Source organism: Daphnia carinata, chromosome 5 (genome assembly GCF_022539665.2).
Source record: "Daphnia carinata strain CSIRO-1 chromosome 5, CSIRO_AGI_Dcar_HiC_V3, whole genome shotgun sequence".
NCBI lineage: Eukaryota > Metazoa > Arthropoda > Branchiopoda > Diplostraca > Daphniidae > Daphnia > Daphnia carinata.
Window position 1 is genome coordinate 7,697,401 of NC_081335.1, and position 16,964 is coordinate 7,714,364.

The window sequence follows — 16,964 nt, forward strand, 5'->3', positions numbered from 1 at the left end:
CATACCGACGCCGCCCTCATACCTCGACACTGCGCCACCGCACCTTTAGCCCTTCGGAACCATGGTTTCCATGTAAGTACCTCACTACCCCTGCCCTTCCTAGCTTTCTTTCGTGTTCTTTTCATATCCGGGCAGCCGACGTGACTGGCTGCCGGATCCTAACCACTATAACTGTGCACCACCCATCCAAATGACCAGAATATTAGAATTTAAGTACTAACCTGACCGTCGTCAGTATTGAGTGTTATTTGTGTTGTGTGCTTTAATCCCCCAGTCGCGTCAGACGTGACCGGGGTCTTGATTATTGCATCTGGTGGCAGCGGAGTCGAACCGTGACCTCGCCGCTCGAGAACCGACGTGCCCGCTACCAACGAGCTGTCCTTCTGGAGCGTGTCGTGAACGATACACATTGCACGCGAATTAAATAATGAAACGTGCTGTGGGTACCAGACGCTATGCGTGAATGAACGAACAGGTCGTCAAATTGTAATAGCCATCCCTTCCCCCCCTGCTGCCGGAATTAAACAACACGCACCTGCGACGCGTAGTGTAAAACCGTAAAGCTACGGACAACTCCCGAAACTCACGTCAACTCACGCCGAGTCCCGAAACTCACGTCAACTCACGCCGACTCCCGAAATCCACACCGACTCACGCCGAGTCCCGAAACTCACGCCGTCCCGAAACTCACGTCAACTCACGCCGAGTCCCGAAATTCACGTCAACTCACGCCGACTCTCGAAATCCACACCGACTCACGCCGAGTCCCGAAACTCACACCGAGCCCCGAAACTCACGCCGACTCCCGAAACTCACGCCGAGTCCCGAAATTCACGTCAACTCACGCCGACTCCCGAAACTCACGTCAACTCACGCCGATTTCCGAAATTCACGCCTACTCCCGAATGTCACGTTAACTCACGCTGGCTTCAATCGCAAGGGAAAAGGATTCACGTCGACCCCCGTAGAGAAGCAAGACCCTCAAGCAGCTCGTACTACCTCCCACAAACACCTGAAGATATGTCAAAAGGAGGGCCAAATTCCCAAAAAAGGATTCCGCTCTTCAAACGCTGGGGAAAATCCTTCCGCCAAACCCTCCCTTCCTTTAAGAAGGGAGCAGGACAGGGTCAGCCCACCGCTGACCAACAATACATCGAAGACCAATTAAAGAAGTTCGTCGCAAGTTGCAAAGACACACGATTCGACGCAGGCCACTTCACTCCGCAAGAATTACAGGAGCACGCCAACGACGCGGAGTGGGAGCGCCTGGGAGCCCGACCTAAGACCCCACATCCACAACCTTCCGCGCCCCCCAACAATTCAGCATCCCCGAAGACTGTGCCGGAGAAGAAACTCAAAGCATTTTAAGAAAGAACAGACTTTTGGACATCGCCCGACCTCTACTAAAGGACGCATCGGATACCGAAGAAGAACGAAGAGAGCTGCTAAGACAGGCAATCACCCTCCTACAAGAGGAGGACCCTTCTCTATTGCCAAGTGACACCCCGAGGGCTTCGTTTCACAGCCAGTACTGGAACACCCCGATAGAAGAATACCCGAAGCGGAAATCATCTTTGAACTTCAACATCATCTGGAAGCCAACCACCGAAGACGACTGGACTCCGGGCAGACAAAAGCTGCATTGATAGCCCTACTCGAACTCCACCCTTATCTGTCCACACCCGCCCAAGTGTTTGAGTTCCTAGACCTGCGGACGGCCTACAGCCCCATCCGACCGGGGTCTTACGACAGCAACAGCCTCTCCACGGACTCCGCAAGCGACACCCCTCCGCCACCCATCGGAGCAAGCCCACTACAGCCTCCCAAAGTAGCCGTAGGCAAATTGGTCGATATTTCGGAAGGCAACTCATCAAGAACCGACCCTCCAGGAACGTTACATCACCTCGAGCCATTGTCAGGTGGACAAGCAATCCACAGAACCAAACCGAACCCCCCCCCAGTATCGTAGAAGAAAAAATCGTACCTCCCCCGTCTACGAGCACCCCTGTCCTCTCCCCCACAATGCCACAACATCACGCCATGCACCCCACTCCCGTTAACACCCTGTCTTACCCAGTAGCAGCAAAGGTGCCTTCCAACCGGAAAGTATCGTTCACACCGATATTACCCACATACACCCCTACAATGGACCCCCAGTCGACAGAATTTCAGGGAGATTTGGTGGACACATGTGAGAAGGAATTGACCCGACTCCTAGAGGCAGGTGTCGAAATCCATGCAGCAGTCAACACCGCCTTATCTCGCACCAGATTGACCCAGGGTAATTACACCGCACCCGGACACCCAACAACGAATGAGTATCTGAAACCGTCTGGTACCACTCTACAGACACCACGGACGGAACACAGCGCTTCCCAAACTCAAATCACGGCACCGCAAATGACATCAGAACTACCCTCACGAGCGTACACTACCCAAGGCATCGTAACATCAACTCCCCTGAAAACCCAACCAGCGACGGACGGGCAACACCACCCGTTTTGGAAACTTGCTCAAGAACCTCCAACATACACGTCAAACCAAAGCCAACCCCAGCCATCAATCACTTCCGGCATAACCATTGAAGACAAAATCAGGTTAGCCCAACAAGAGCAGGCCATGCAAGCGTTCAGCTCGGTGGCCATCTTTTGCGATAGGCAAAGGTCCGGTCGTTTCGATGATTGGGTGGCTCACCTTGAGGCTACCCTAGACTTAGGTAACTTCGAAGAGGCGAGGAAACTCCGCCTGATGCGGTCCAAACTATACGGAGAAGCCGCCGAAGAATTCGATAACTTTAAACTAGACAACCCAATCCGTTCCCAGGACTACGCAGCAGTTAAAGAGAGGCTCCTCAAGCTCTTCCACTCGACCGAGACGAGATCACAGAGGAGCGTGGAGTTTCACAACATGAGAAGAGAACCCGAAGAGAATATGCGACGTTACGCTAACCGCATACGGAAGGCATTCTACAAGGCTTATCCTATGGAAGGTGCCCTAGATGCCGCCACTGCAGCATCCAGGGAGCAAATGATGATGGACCGGTTCATCGAAGGTCTACAATATGAACTCCAACCTAGGTTGAAACACAAGGAGTGGAACTCCTTCGAGAGCCTTATCGACAAAGCCGAGCTGGCAGCGATGGCCATCGAAGAAAGCCAGGCGAGGATACGCATCCAGGCTGCATATACGTCACCAAACATCCCCAGCAGCCGAAATGCTGAACTAGCAGGCGTAATTGAGGCCTTGGAAAAACTGAACTCCAAAATAGAAAAGAACGCCTCCGACCAAAACCTAGAGTTGCAACACCGGTTGGCCGATCTGCAGCGCCAACTGACCAAACAACAGCAACCCGCCAAACCCCGAGACCCCATCGCATCGCAACCGGAGGCCCTCAGAAGAGCAGCAGTGTTGTGTGAATTCCACAACACATATGGAGGTCATACGACCGAAAATTGCTTTGCCAAATATCTACAACGCAACGATAAGTGCAGCCGCTGCAATGAGATCGGGCATCGCCATAACTTTTGCCCCCTGATCAAGAACCCTCCACCCCCACCACCATCACACAAAGCAGAATCGCCCTCGGCTCAACCGGGCGCTATGCGGCCGCAATCGGGAAACTAAACGCCACCGACCAGCTTGTTGGGCCCCTCGGTGGATACCCTAAGCCCCAACAATTCGTCGAATCTGTATCCGACACCCCAACCGCCCCAAGACTTAATCTAAACGTAGGAGGCTGCTCATTCCGAGCATTAGTGGATAGCGGAGCAGGGAAGAGTCTCGTCAGCAACACACTTTTCAACAAACTCCTGAAGCAAGGAATTAATCTGGAACATTCAAAGGAGGTAGCCGTCGACCTCTTTGACATAAACAACAGGCCCCTGACAAGCCAGGGAACAGTAGTATTAAACCTTCTCGTCGAGGACGAGAAGCCCCGTGAACCCTTCCGGCAAGAGTTCATCATCGTTCAGGGAATCATGGAAGATTGCGTTCTAGGTTTAGACGCTCTTTACAAACATGAGTTCACGATCGATGGTCGTGAGAAGCGCGTCTATCGTGCGAAGGAGTCTGATCAACTCCAGAACGAGGACAAACCGACCATGATGGCGGCTCATCGAATTAGAGTACCTCCATCATCCGCATGCGTGGTGGAGAGCGAGAATAGTGACTTCAAGCTATCTCTCGACAATGCCTGTTTCTTCGTTAAAGACTCCCGCTTACCCCCTGGACTCCGATTGGATCCTTTCGTCTCGACACCGCTGAAAAATGGATTGTTTCGTATTGTAATGGTCAACGAGACCAACCGCACCATCAACCTACCTCGTTACACCACCTTAGGGCACGTGACTGTTAAACCACGTACCTACATAGCCTCTTGTTCCACCGAAGCCCCTACCTTCCAGCCTGCTGTAGTAGAAGCCGCCCTACCAGATGCCGCCGAAGACGTCAAGGACAGTCTGCGCAACCTGCTCTTGGCGAACCAGCGCATCTTCGCATTCAAAACTAGCGATCTAGGTAATACAGGCCTAGTAAAACACGTAATCGACACTCAAGGACAAGGGCCCATCCGCCAAAGGCCATACCGAGCGTCACCCCGACAAAAAGAAGTCTCAAAAAAGATCATCGAGGAATTGCTGGAAAACGGTATCATACGACCGTCACTCTCTCCGTGGGCCGCCCCGATCGTACTCGTGAAGAAGAAAACAGGGGATGACCGGCTATGCATAGACTACCGAAAACTGAATGCAGTAACAAAGAAAGATTCCTTCCCCTTGCCAAGAATCGACGACGTTTTAGACCTCCTACATGGCCAGAAATGCTTTTCCACCCTGGATTTAGCCTCCGGCTACTGGCAGATCGAGATGGAAGAAGCGTCTAAGGAAAAGACCGCCTTCATCGTGGAGAACAACCTGTACGAATGGAACCGCCTCGCGTTCGGCCTCACAAATGCCCCAGGGACATTCCAAAGGCTGATGAACTTCGTTCTACAGGAAGAAATTGGAAAAACATGCCTCGTTTACCTAGACGACATAATCGTGTTTTCGAAGACCCACGAAGAAAACATGAAGAACCTGGGCAAGGTGTTCGCACTGCTGGAGAAAGCGAATCTCAGGATAAAACTTTCGAAGTGTAAGTTCCTAGCGAAGTCAGTACAATACTTGGGTCACGTCATTTCAGCAGAAGGAGTGGCGCCAGACCCAGCCAAAGTAGAAGCAATAGCCACCTACAGTAGACCGCAGACCGTCAAGGAATTGCAGTCCTTTCTAGGGCTGGCCTCGTATTATCGCCGTTTCATCAAAGGATTTTCTACTATAGCCCACCCACTACTATCACAGACGAAAGCAAAACCGCAAGACAAGATAGTGTGGGGTACCGAAGAAGAGAAGGCCTTCGAGTTCCTCAAAAACTGTCTGACATCAGAACCCATCTTGGCCTACCCAGACTTTACGAAAGAATTCATGATCTATACCGATGCTAGCGACTACGGGCTCGGCGCCGTTCTGTCCCAAATGCATGAAGGAAAGGATCGGCCGATCGCCTACGCGAGTCGACACTTGAACAAAGCCGAAGCGAACTACTCGACGATCGAAAAAGAAGCTGCGGCCGTAATTTTTGGGATAAAACGCTTCCGCCACTACCTACAAGATGAGCCATTCGTCATTATCAGTGACCACCGACCACTACAATGGCTGCAAACGTTCAAGGACGAAACCGGCCGACTCGGACGATGGGCCATCATGCTGGCAAACCTCAAGTACTCCATTAAGTACCGCCCCGGCAGAGTACACGAGAACGCCGACTTCCTATCGCGGATTCCCATCAACGCGGTTCAGACATACCCGAAAACCGACGATATTATGCTGAACGAGCAACGAAAAGACGCTCTCTGCAGCGACATCAGGAGGAACCTAGAAGATGGTGCCCTCAGCGAAGAAAACAACAAAGAGATCTGGGTAAAGGAAATCGACCTATACTCGATCTCCAACGGAGTACTGTTCCGCCGGAACGAACCAACATCTAAGAAGAGGAGACCCTTCGCCCAACAACAAGTAGTAGTACCCCTTAACCTAAGAAAACCGCTGCTACAAGAGTACCACGACTCACCGATCTCCGGCCACTTAGCCTATCAAAGGACCGTCCTACGGCTGCGGGACAAGTATTACTGGCCGACGATGCTCTCGGACGTCAAAGAGTATTGTCTGGCCTGTGCACCCTGCGCCCTCCAACGACGATCTAATTTACGAGCCTTTTTGAACCCATTGGATCTCGCCTCGAGACCATTTGAGGTACTGGGAATGGACTTCTTAGGACCCATTCAACCTCACTCACTGCAAGGAAACAACCACATCCTTGTCATAACCGACTATCTCACAAAATGGGTAGAAGTCGTTCCGCTCCCAGACCAAACAGCCCTGACGACGTGTAAAGCCCTAATGGATAAAATCATTTTATATCATGGACCCCCAAGGGCGATAATCACCGACCGCGGGTCAAATTTTACATCCGAGCTCTTCTCGTCATTGTGCAACAACCTACAAATCAAGCAACTGAAGACAACTGCCTACCATCCCCAGACCAATGGACTCACGGAAAGGTTTAACAAAACGGTCGTGGAAATGCTACGAAAATACATGGACCAAGGGTTCCCGAAATGGGAGGAGATGCTAGGACCAGTAGGATTCGCCTACAGGAATTCGGTACACTCCTCTACCTTAGAAACACCGTACTTTCTAAACCACGGTCGCGACCCTACGATGCCCATCGACCAATTTCTACGGGCGCCAACAACAAATATAATCACACCTTCGGATTACAAAAGCCAAATCATGCAACGTCTGCACGAAGCCTTCCTCTTAGTCAAAGACAATCTAGCCCAAGCCAGGGAACAGCAGCGAGCCCAGTACGATAAACGTGCTAAGGAATACGACTTCAAAGTAGGAGACAAGGTCCTCATCGACGTTAGGACCCCGATGGCCGGTACCAGCAAGAAACTTATTCCACGATTTGCGGGACCATACCGGATAATCAAGGTGCACAGCAACCAGACCGTGGAAGTCCAAGAGTGCCCAGGTAAACAAACACAGCGAGTCCACGTAAACCGAATAAAGCCGCTGTACGAGTCCATGATCTGGAAAGAAGAGCCGACCGTCGAACACACAGATCCCCGCCGACAGACTTGGACTACTAGCCTCCCCGGCGAATTGGAACTCCCAGCCCCAGTTACCCTGGAAGAACACCTTAACCTCGACGAAACGGACCTCATAGACTTCCACGGATGGTCTCAGCCAATAGAAATAACTGGAGAAGAAATCCCAGTCCACGAGATAATACCACCATCAACAAACCCTGACCCTCCTACCCCACTCATACCCGCCATACCACCCTTACCCGAACGTCACCCTGGTCTCCGACCCCGAAATGTCCTTAGACCCCCGCCCCTCTTTGAATAACAAACTTTACTTTAGCATTAGAGTAGTAAGACGTAGCAAACAGTTTTGCGCAGAAAGCCAATAGTGCCTTTGTTTTATTGTCATTTTTTGTGTGTAGAATAGGTATTTTACGTTATTATTGTTCTCAAAAAAAAAAAACCCTGTCATGTCTTGTTCCCCTTAGATTTTTTATGATGACCTTACTCGCCCTTTCATCCCCCACCCTCGCGGCTGCTTTTAACGTAACCGTATGCAACTGCGACAACGCGGTGAATTTGGGGTTCCTCAAAATGGAAGAGGACGAGTGCGCGTACGAAGCAGCACCCACACCACCAACGCCGGTGGCGTACGCCATCTACTCCTCACTCCCAGAAGTCAAACGGTTCGCTGGACACACATGCAGCATGTGGGAAGTGACCACAACGGTGTACAAAGACTTCCTGCAGTGGAACCAAGTGTCCCACAGCCGCAAACCCATCGAAGTGGACGCAGCGACATGCCGACGGATGAGGGATTCGCGACAGTGCCGAGGAAAAGCCATGGACATCGTCGGTCCAAACGCTTTTGCTCTTGAGGGCTACCCGTTCGTAGAGACGAGTTGGTTACAGACCACTACGGAAAAAATGACCAATTGCCGCCTCGAAGAAGTAACCCTACAATCGGAGTGCCCAAACTGCACCATCAGCTCCCCGCTCGGAGATGCCCCTGGGGCAGCAAGCGGTTCCCTCCAACACAACTTGGTAACCCTCGTATGGGAAGACACCTGGAAAGAAGCGAAACCATGCGAACTGAAGATGATAGGACACGGACTCGGCGTTAAATACACAACGGATAATGACACCATTTTCCGCGTACGTGACCCATCAAAACAACTAGACTTCATATACTCAATGGAGAATCGCTCCGCCTGCGACAACCAGACCTTGTTTGCGCTTCACCCCGTCCTGGGCATGGACAAAGTCGTCATCGCAGTACGAGAAAGCCCCGAGATGGAAGAAAGGACCGAAATAATAGCCAACCAGTCGAGCGAGGCGGTACCGTCATTAGCGCAGGCAGAGATCGAGTATGCAAGCCACACCCAATACATCAGAGATTTCGCAATGGAAATCTCCAATCATCTAGCTCGTGAGATACGTAGTCTACAATGCGAAAGCCGCAGGGCAGCCTATCATGCCGCCACGACAACAGCCCAATACGACAGCTGGCTAGCGGCCACACATCTGGATCTTCCACTCTGCACCAAACTGGTAACAATAGGAACCTCCGTGTCGGTGCTACAGTGCTTTCCGCAAAACGTCACCTTCGAAACTGTCTTCACGCCTTGCGGCGCCCAACCTAAGGCGGGGAACAGTACGATCAGCATAGAAGGATGGGAGCTCACGAAGTATTCCGAGTGCTACTGGCACGCGAACTTCGTCAACTTTAACGGCAAGGCTCACGCTTTCAGGAATAACACTTGGACGCCCGTGAACCCCAGCTTGGCCATGCACGGCCGACGCCTAATCGACGCGACACCACTAGAAATTGACAACTCCCTAGGCATGATAATGCAGTTACACCCCACCATAACATCGCACCCACTGAGCACCTCCAAAATCATGGCCGACATCTTGGCATACATCCAGCTCGGATACGTCACCGAAATGTCGGGAGAACGACACACAGACACCATACTCATCCACCCAAGCCAAGCAGGGGACATCTCCTTCATGGCAAGACTCGGATCCTGGCTCCGGAGCTTCGGGATTCTATCAGGAGTAGGAATGGCAATTGCCTTAGCCTTCCGGTTTTGTGGATTGGGTTCGCTTCTAGGACTCTACATTCCATGTTGTAGGCACTTCAATCCCTGCAGCTGGTTAACACCACCACAATCCATTCATCGAGACATCGAGATGGGACTCCCAGCTGCTTCTGCACCACCACCGAGCGCCCCGGTGACTATCGTCAACCTGCCGCCCACATCGTCGACGGGATTGAATGGCGCACCAAGACCCACATCAAATCAACAATACTTCGCACAACCATCCGCACACCCCCTTCGCCTTGCACAACGGAGAGAAGCAGCCGCCCTCCTGTCCAGCCCCTAAAACTAGCCAATGTCATGTCAATGTCAATATCATGTTAGCATCGTAGGCCCTTAAGGCAATAGCACTAGTTGATCGTAAACTTGACTTAATACCGTAGAATGATTTAATACCTCCACGATGCCATATCTCCAACCCCCCGTCAACGTACTGTAACCCTACCTAACTCTACCTACCTTAGGACCCCAATACCGTCGGCCATAACCTCGGACCCAAGAAGCCATAGCAGGGACGGTCACGCCTCCTGGTGGGTCACTGACGAAGACGACGAAGACATTCCTTACTGCGCCGATTATCCTTCCAACGACAACGACACACAGCACGCCACGACTCACTACGAAGACGAAGAGGAAATTCTCTACTGTGCGGACTATCCCCATGACGACGAGGCCATGTACGATACCGACACTACAGACGAGGCCTCACTACCCCCGGAAGATGTATTTTGGGCGGAAAACTCTTTCTCTTCAGGCACATCGACCGTCATTCTACATTTAGCCGAAGGTGCAGCCGTCAATCGCCAGGAATCGCCGTACAGTCTGACGCCAACCAGTGACGAAGAAGAAAGAGGTCTGAACTTTGCGGCGTTAAACGACAGTATTGCTAGGATACGGGGCGAGAAACATAATGTTAGCGTCATCAGCAGCCATTATTCGCTGGACTCTGACGAAGAGGATTTCGCAGCAGCACGTTATGTCGAGCGACAATACCTGCTCCCCTCCCAAAGGAAGCACGGCAACGGCTGGGAAACCGCCAGTTGGGAGGATTTAAGAACCGATCTATGGAGCGACATGGAGGACCCGGGACCGCGAACATCCACACCGACGAGTGATGGCGAATCCTGGAACCGACCCTAGGCGCCAGATGACTACCAAATAGATCCGATTGCGAGGCGCAATCTTCCGAGGAGGGGAGTCATGTAAGGACTCTCAATAAACTTTAAGCTCAATAATGTAAGAACCCCGACAAACGTTAAGTTCAATAAATAATTAGATGATCTGAGTTATAGCCCTTTGTTGCTGCTACCCCCTCTACCTTCCCCCACTGACTATTTTTGTCTCTTGTTTCGTCTTAAATCACCCTTTTGACGCATAATGGGGGGTCATCGACAGGGCATAAATCAGCTGACCTCGCTTCTCGCGTAACACGCTGGTTCTGTTCGACGACCCCACGCAACTTAGCGTTCCCACGGAGAGTTGGCGTCATCAAGCCGCCGCACGGTATAAAACCCACGCCGGAGTTATGCTCAAGAGTCAGTCTTCACTTAGTTGCCCAAGTGCAGTAGTCATAGAAATAGTTCCTCAGTTTTCTTTTGCCTTGTTCCGAGTATTGTGTAACCCCGTATTGTCAAAGTGCAATAAACTGTGACGCAGCGCTATTACCGACGTGTTTTCTATTTCCTCCTTACCAACGTTCCGTCGAGCCGACGATCCATACCGACGCCGCCCTCATACCTCGACACTGCGCCACCGCACCTTTAGCCCTTCGGAACCATGGTTTCCATGTAAGTACCTCACTACCCCTGCCCTTCCCTTCTTTAGCTTTCTTTCGTGTTCTTTTCATATCCAGGGCAGCCGATTGTGATTTGTGTTGCTGTCGCGGATCGGGGTCTTGAACCAATATGTCATTAAATGATAGTTGTGTTTAATTGAATGCACCACCCATCCAAATGACCAGAATATTAGAATTTAAGTACTAACCTGACCGTCGTCAGTATTGAGTGTTATTTGTGTTGTGTGCTTTAATCCCCCATGTCTTGACGTAACTCTAACAGCTGTAATGCTGTGTTTTCATCTGAATGACAAGAAAAATGATTATATAAATTTTCTGGGCGTGTAGTTGGTTATCTACTCAACAAAAAATCTGTGAACACCTAGATTACCAGAAGGATGATAGTATATAAGGCAGCAGAAGGATGATAGTTATAACAAGTTGGTTCCCAAACGGTTTATGGTAAATCATGCTCTAGTTTCATGATTCTCCTTGAAAGTATACACCTAAGAAACATTTCGTATAAGTAATCTGTTTCAAATTTCCAACTGCAATTAATCAAATTTTATCTACACTTTTAATACCTTTCCTTCCAAATAAATTTGTTCCTTCTGTGGTGCTAATGCCAACATGAATTTGAAATGTAGCATAACTGCCAAACCTAGGAAATAAAAAAATTTTAATTTTACTGAAACTAACCACTTACCTGTCAAACAAACACCGCTTACAATAAACAACTTCAACGATTCATAGAATTGTAGGATGTTGACACTTCGAGCTTGCAACAGTCGTCTGCTTGTAGTACAACGTTGCCATATATATCGTAAAAAACAATATTTTACGCAAGAGCAAACAGTGTTTTATTATTAAATTAAAGTTTCTTCAATTATTTTTATATAATAATTTGCGTATTAAGAGGTAGCTGTACGCCCCCCAGGATCTTCATCGAGGCACGAAGAAAAAAGAAAAAAGTGAATAACGGCATTAGTAAAGGGCGGATGATGGTAGGCCTGAAAACACCAGTAATAAAATGTAAAATGCAAAAATCAAAATACTGTGTAAAAAAATTGATTTTCAATTATATGAACTTTAAGAAACAATAGATAACGCTTATAATCATGCAAAAAAAATCACGAATATTATTTCAATAAAAAAGTTATGATGGGATGAAAAGACGTCATATTGATAACAGTGTTTGAAGCGCAGAAACCAATATAAACCGATAGGTTTTCTTTTCAATAATCGGACAGGTGATGTCCGATAAACATTATGTATTCTTCTGATGGAGAAATAGGACCTCTATGCTGGAGAAATAGGACCCTCAACATGGAGAAATAGGACCCTTCAAAAAATGTTTGAAGATTGGGTCCTAATTCTCCGGGTCCTATTTCTCCAGGTCCTATTTTGCGGTCCTAAATATCCGGGTCCTAATTCTCCAGGTCCTATTTCTCCGGCTACCCCGCGAGAGCCATACAGAACAGTGTTAAAGGATAGGTGGCAAAATCGCGCGGTATCGGGCGACTTTGGACGTAAGGGAGAGGTATAGGCGGGCAAATTCGGGTGGTATCGAACGAATTTGGACGATAACTAAAAATCTATCTGTCGGTTTTAGGCCATTTTGGACAATTCCAGACCAACCGACATAAATCTATTTTTAGCGAACGTGCCGAGGCATGTCCTCTTTATTTGTTATTTTTTTAAAGGGGTTTTTTAAACTAGGTTAGTAAATAAGGGCTCTAAGTAACAAGGGCTACAGGTATAAGATTCTAGGCTATTTGAGAAGGAAAGTAAGAAAGGGCTTCGCTAGACGATTCCTTACAAATGAACGGAGCTGGCAATATACGAGAACGGTGTTAGCGGAAGGTGATCGGATCCCATCCTTCTGGGCCTGGGCTATCGATTGTATTGTGGGGAACTAGCCAATTTGACTTTAGTCAGTCTTGTTTGTAGTATTGAAGCTGACAATAGTGTAGTACACCTTTAAACTTATTGAGTTCTTTGAAAGCCTTTAGTCGATACCGCGACAATATGATGTTTTACCCAACTTAGTAGAGGTTTCTTTCATTCCGCTTAATATTTGTTTATGACTATCCGTACGTACTATTTCTACGCACAGCGTGTTTGTCAAGCTGTATCGTTCTTTTTATTCATCTTCATTTTTCTTTTCTCGTGCAACGCAGTAAGGTTATGCGTGACCAGTCGATAGGCTACTTGTTGCTAGAAGTGAACCTAATGGTGTCACGAGGCAAGAACCTTCCATTTTGTTGAAAACAGTTGCAGGGATTTGCTTGATTGAATACGCTGATATTTCTTGACGATCGTTTGAAACCAGGAGACAATCTTTCACTTCTTCCGATTGAAGAAGAGAAATTTCTGCACGTGGTGACTATCCTGTCGTGAACGGCAACCCTTCTGATTCGCAGTCATTGTGAGTGGCTTGAAATGTCTGTAAGAATCGTTTTCCAATAGTAGTTCATAGCCCGACACCGGCATGACTATTGTGTTTCCTGTGATAGTTTTGACCATGTGGTTACTTCAATATCTGCCGTAGTCGAAAGGGACACATGTATGGCCGTTTACGAGAAGAATCTTCGGTCCACTCAGAAGTTTTTTGGAATCTGGTTTTTTCAAAATAATTCGGATGAAATCACGGTGACTGCAGCTCCTGTACTAATCAGCACCGTTGCATTCAGGGCTCAAAAAAAGAAAACAGATGCCTGACTTAATTTTGCCGCCGCGCTGAAGGGCTTCTTTTTTACAAAGGCCAAACCGGTGCAGTTCGGTTTGTTACTTTTTTGAACAGACAACATCACGGTTTAACGATTTGCACCCGTGGTTTTACACGGTACAGCGAATGGAAATTTATGTTTAAAACAAGTTGTATTTTTTGGATAATCGTGTGTTGCGCAAATACCTTCCGGTAGTGGTAGTAAACAAACCATTTCTCACCTTAATATTTAAATAATCATTCGCTCAAATGAAATAAAAAATACATTAAAATGTTACCTACCAATTGAAGACTAGACTCACGCTCTCCTCGCTCAACTTAGAAATTAAAGGTCAAAATTAATTTAAATGTATTTAAAAATTAAAAGACTCCTTGAATTCAATGTGATTTACACAGGGAAAGGCTAACACGGAATAAAGATGGCTGATTTTTTTCGTTGCCGCATTGAAATTTCGTGTTTTTCGCATTGTGAACCAGATCTAGGGCTCGTCCCTGATCGTCTTTGATCGGGGCAAACCGCGGTTTTTCATAAAAAAATTTTCAAAGCAATTTTTGTCTGCTGTTTGGTTTTCGGTTTAAAACTGGGCATAACCGGTTTGAACCACCATTAAAAATTTTTTTTTCAAATTTTGCTGACATTCCAAATCAACTAATTAGCACTAATTGTTGTGAGCGTAATGGCTTTCAACAACTTGTTATAAAGCAAATTTCCGATCAGACTTGCCGTCATCGCGATCGAAAATTGGTCGATCTTTCTGCCATCTAGCGACAAGCCTTTTACTGATTTATTGTCCTATGCAAACCGTAAATCCACGGTGCAAACCGTGTAAAACCGCGATGTAAACCTCAGTTCACAACGCAGGTACAAACTGCCTGTATAAACCATCAAACAAGGGTTCGATCTGTTTGAAAAAAACGCAAACCGAACCCCACCGGTTTGTCCTTTAAAAAAAACCACGTGGTTCGTCCAAAATTGTGCCCGATCGTCGCGAGGCCGAGCCCTAACCAAATCTATGGGCGCATTTTGGCGTCAACCTTTTGTTGAACCGTTTTAGTTCATCTTTTCGTCAAAGTTGGCGCCAAAATTGAAGTTCATCGCAACAGTTGAGAAAGGGGAGAAGTTGAAGTTCAGTTGAAGGTCAACGGTGGTCTGGACCACCGTTGAAAAAGCTCAACTGTTTCAGTTGAACCTCCCACTGGTGTTGTCGCCAAAACGGTCCCCTAGTTGAACTATCTACCGGGCAGTTGACGCAAAAATACAAGTACACTAAAAAAAGTTGAACTAAAAGTAGACGCCAAAATGCGCCCTATATTAAGTATCAGAAGCCAGTATTAGTTCAGTGTTAAGCCGCTAGAGCACGAACACTGGTACGGCCAGAGATAAGGAGATGGGACGCGGAATACGGAAAGCCGCCATGACAGATTTCGGCATACCATCTAGCGGCTAATTCCCTCCCTTTCTCATTAGCAGACGAATTCCCTGCAAGCAAGCATTGTTACAGACGGCTGATTTGAAATGGTCACGGAGAGTTAGACAAGGCGCCAGAGAATAACACACAAAAGAAAGTTTCATGACTAATATTAAACTCTCAATGAAATTAGTTTTACAGATTGGTTTATAACATGATTTATTTAACTGGTTATGATTAAAAGTTCCTTCCTTTTACGAGGTAACTAACAATATTTGATTCCGCTTCATGCTGGTCTTGGGGTCCATCCGAATCGATATGTGCATATGAAACTATCAAATTAAGTTTACTATTAGCTAATATATTCCATTTCGCCGAGAAAAAAAGCCAGTATGGTATTCCAAGTTAACAAAGCTGAACCAAAGTGGGGTGAGTACAAAACAGAAGTTTTTAAAGGCTTAAATCTAGGCGCCCAATGTTTCAGTAAGATAATTAGTCGCAGATCATCGCTAGGAACCTTACGAAATGAAACTGGTTGATCACTACTCTTCGAATTGCAGTAAACGGCACTACATTTGGGAGGCATTTGTGCATCTTACTCAAAGAGAAGAAGAAAACACATCTAGAACTACTGTGAACAACTTGTAAGCTGAGGCTGGGTATTTTGCAGGATAAAATTCGATAATTAGCTAACAGTTCCCTGGAAAGTATTTGTAAGACAAAAATTCCAGAAAATCGACCCCTTTTGATTCTCCGAGTCACCGAACTTTCGTTGTGTGTTTTTATCTGGCGAAATGTCCGACTTTCCTTACCCATATTCAAATTAGCCGCCTGTCACATTGGTTTCTTGAAGGGAATTTGTCTGCTAATGATGAAGGGAGGGAATTAGCCGCCAGATTCTGCCCTAAAATGTGTCATGGCGGCTTTAACACGGTCGTGTCCCGTCTCCTGATCTCTGGGTACGGCCGGATTCTGATGCCTACGATAGGAAAGACCACTGGACAGTGTCATGTCAGACATTTTAATATTTCTTAATTACCTTCTTTAACTTTATAGCCTTTTGTTTGTCAATGACCAAGTTTGGCCTACTGGCTGAGTATTTTGCCTATCTCATTTTTTAACTGCAATTCAATGTTAAAACTTTCATTTACAGTTGAACTTGTCATATTTTTCCGAGTATTATCGCTGACTATGCCGCTAGTTTCGGGTTGCTAGTTGTGCGCAGACTTGCCGCGATCGCGATCAAAAATTGATCGGCGATCCGATCTTTTGAGAAAGATCGGAGATCGGATCGGCGATCCCAAAAAACTGATCGCGATCCGATCATTTTTAGCGATCAAACTTTTCGCCATCTAGCTGTAAATTTTGCAGTCGCGTGGCTCTTTGCACTACTGTTTTTGCGAATGCCAATTGAAGGAAACTGTTTAGGGTTCACCCTCAATGGCCGTCAGTTACTGCCGCTGCAACAGCCAATGCAACATTCGTTAGACGGTGTGAATTTTAAGCGTTAGATGTCGCACAAAAATGATCGGTAAAAATGATCGGCAAAATTTGATCGCCGATCCGATCAAACTCAAAAAGATCGGATCGGAGATCGAGATCGGAAAATTGATCGGCGCGGCAAGTCTGGTTGTGCGCACGTGACATTTCTCAGTATGCAGAATGTTTTGTTTAAATAGATTTATTTATCAATATAAAATTATATTTTGTTTATCTCTCACTTGAAATATTGCAATATTGTTTCTAGTACGATTTTAAGTAACGGGATAGATAGCATTTACATTTACCCAAACGCTCACTATCCCCTAACAATAGAATGCAC

General features: G+C 47.4%; 1 protein-coding gene across 1 annotated transcript in view; it reads left to right on the forward strand.

Moving 5' to 3' along the window:
• The window catches only part of LOC130702833 (large ribosomal subunit protein mL52-like), a 56,814-nt gene that overhangs the window by 8,698 nt on the left and 31,152 nt on the right, over positions 1-16,964 (forward strand). The gene's annotated exons all lie outside the window — the stretch shown is intronic.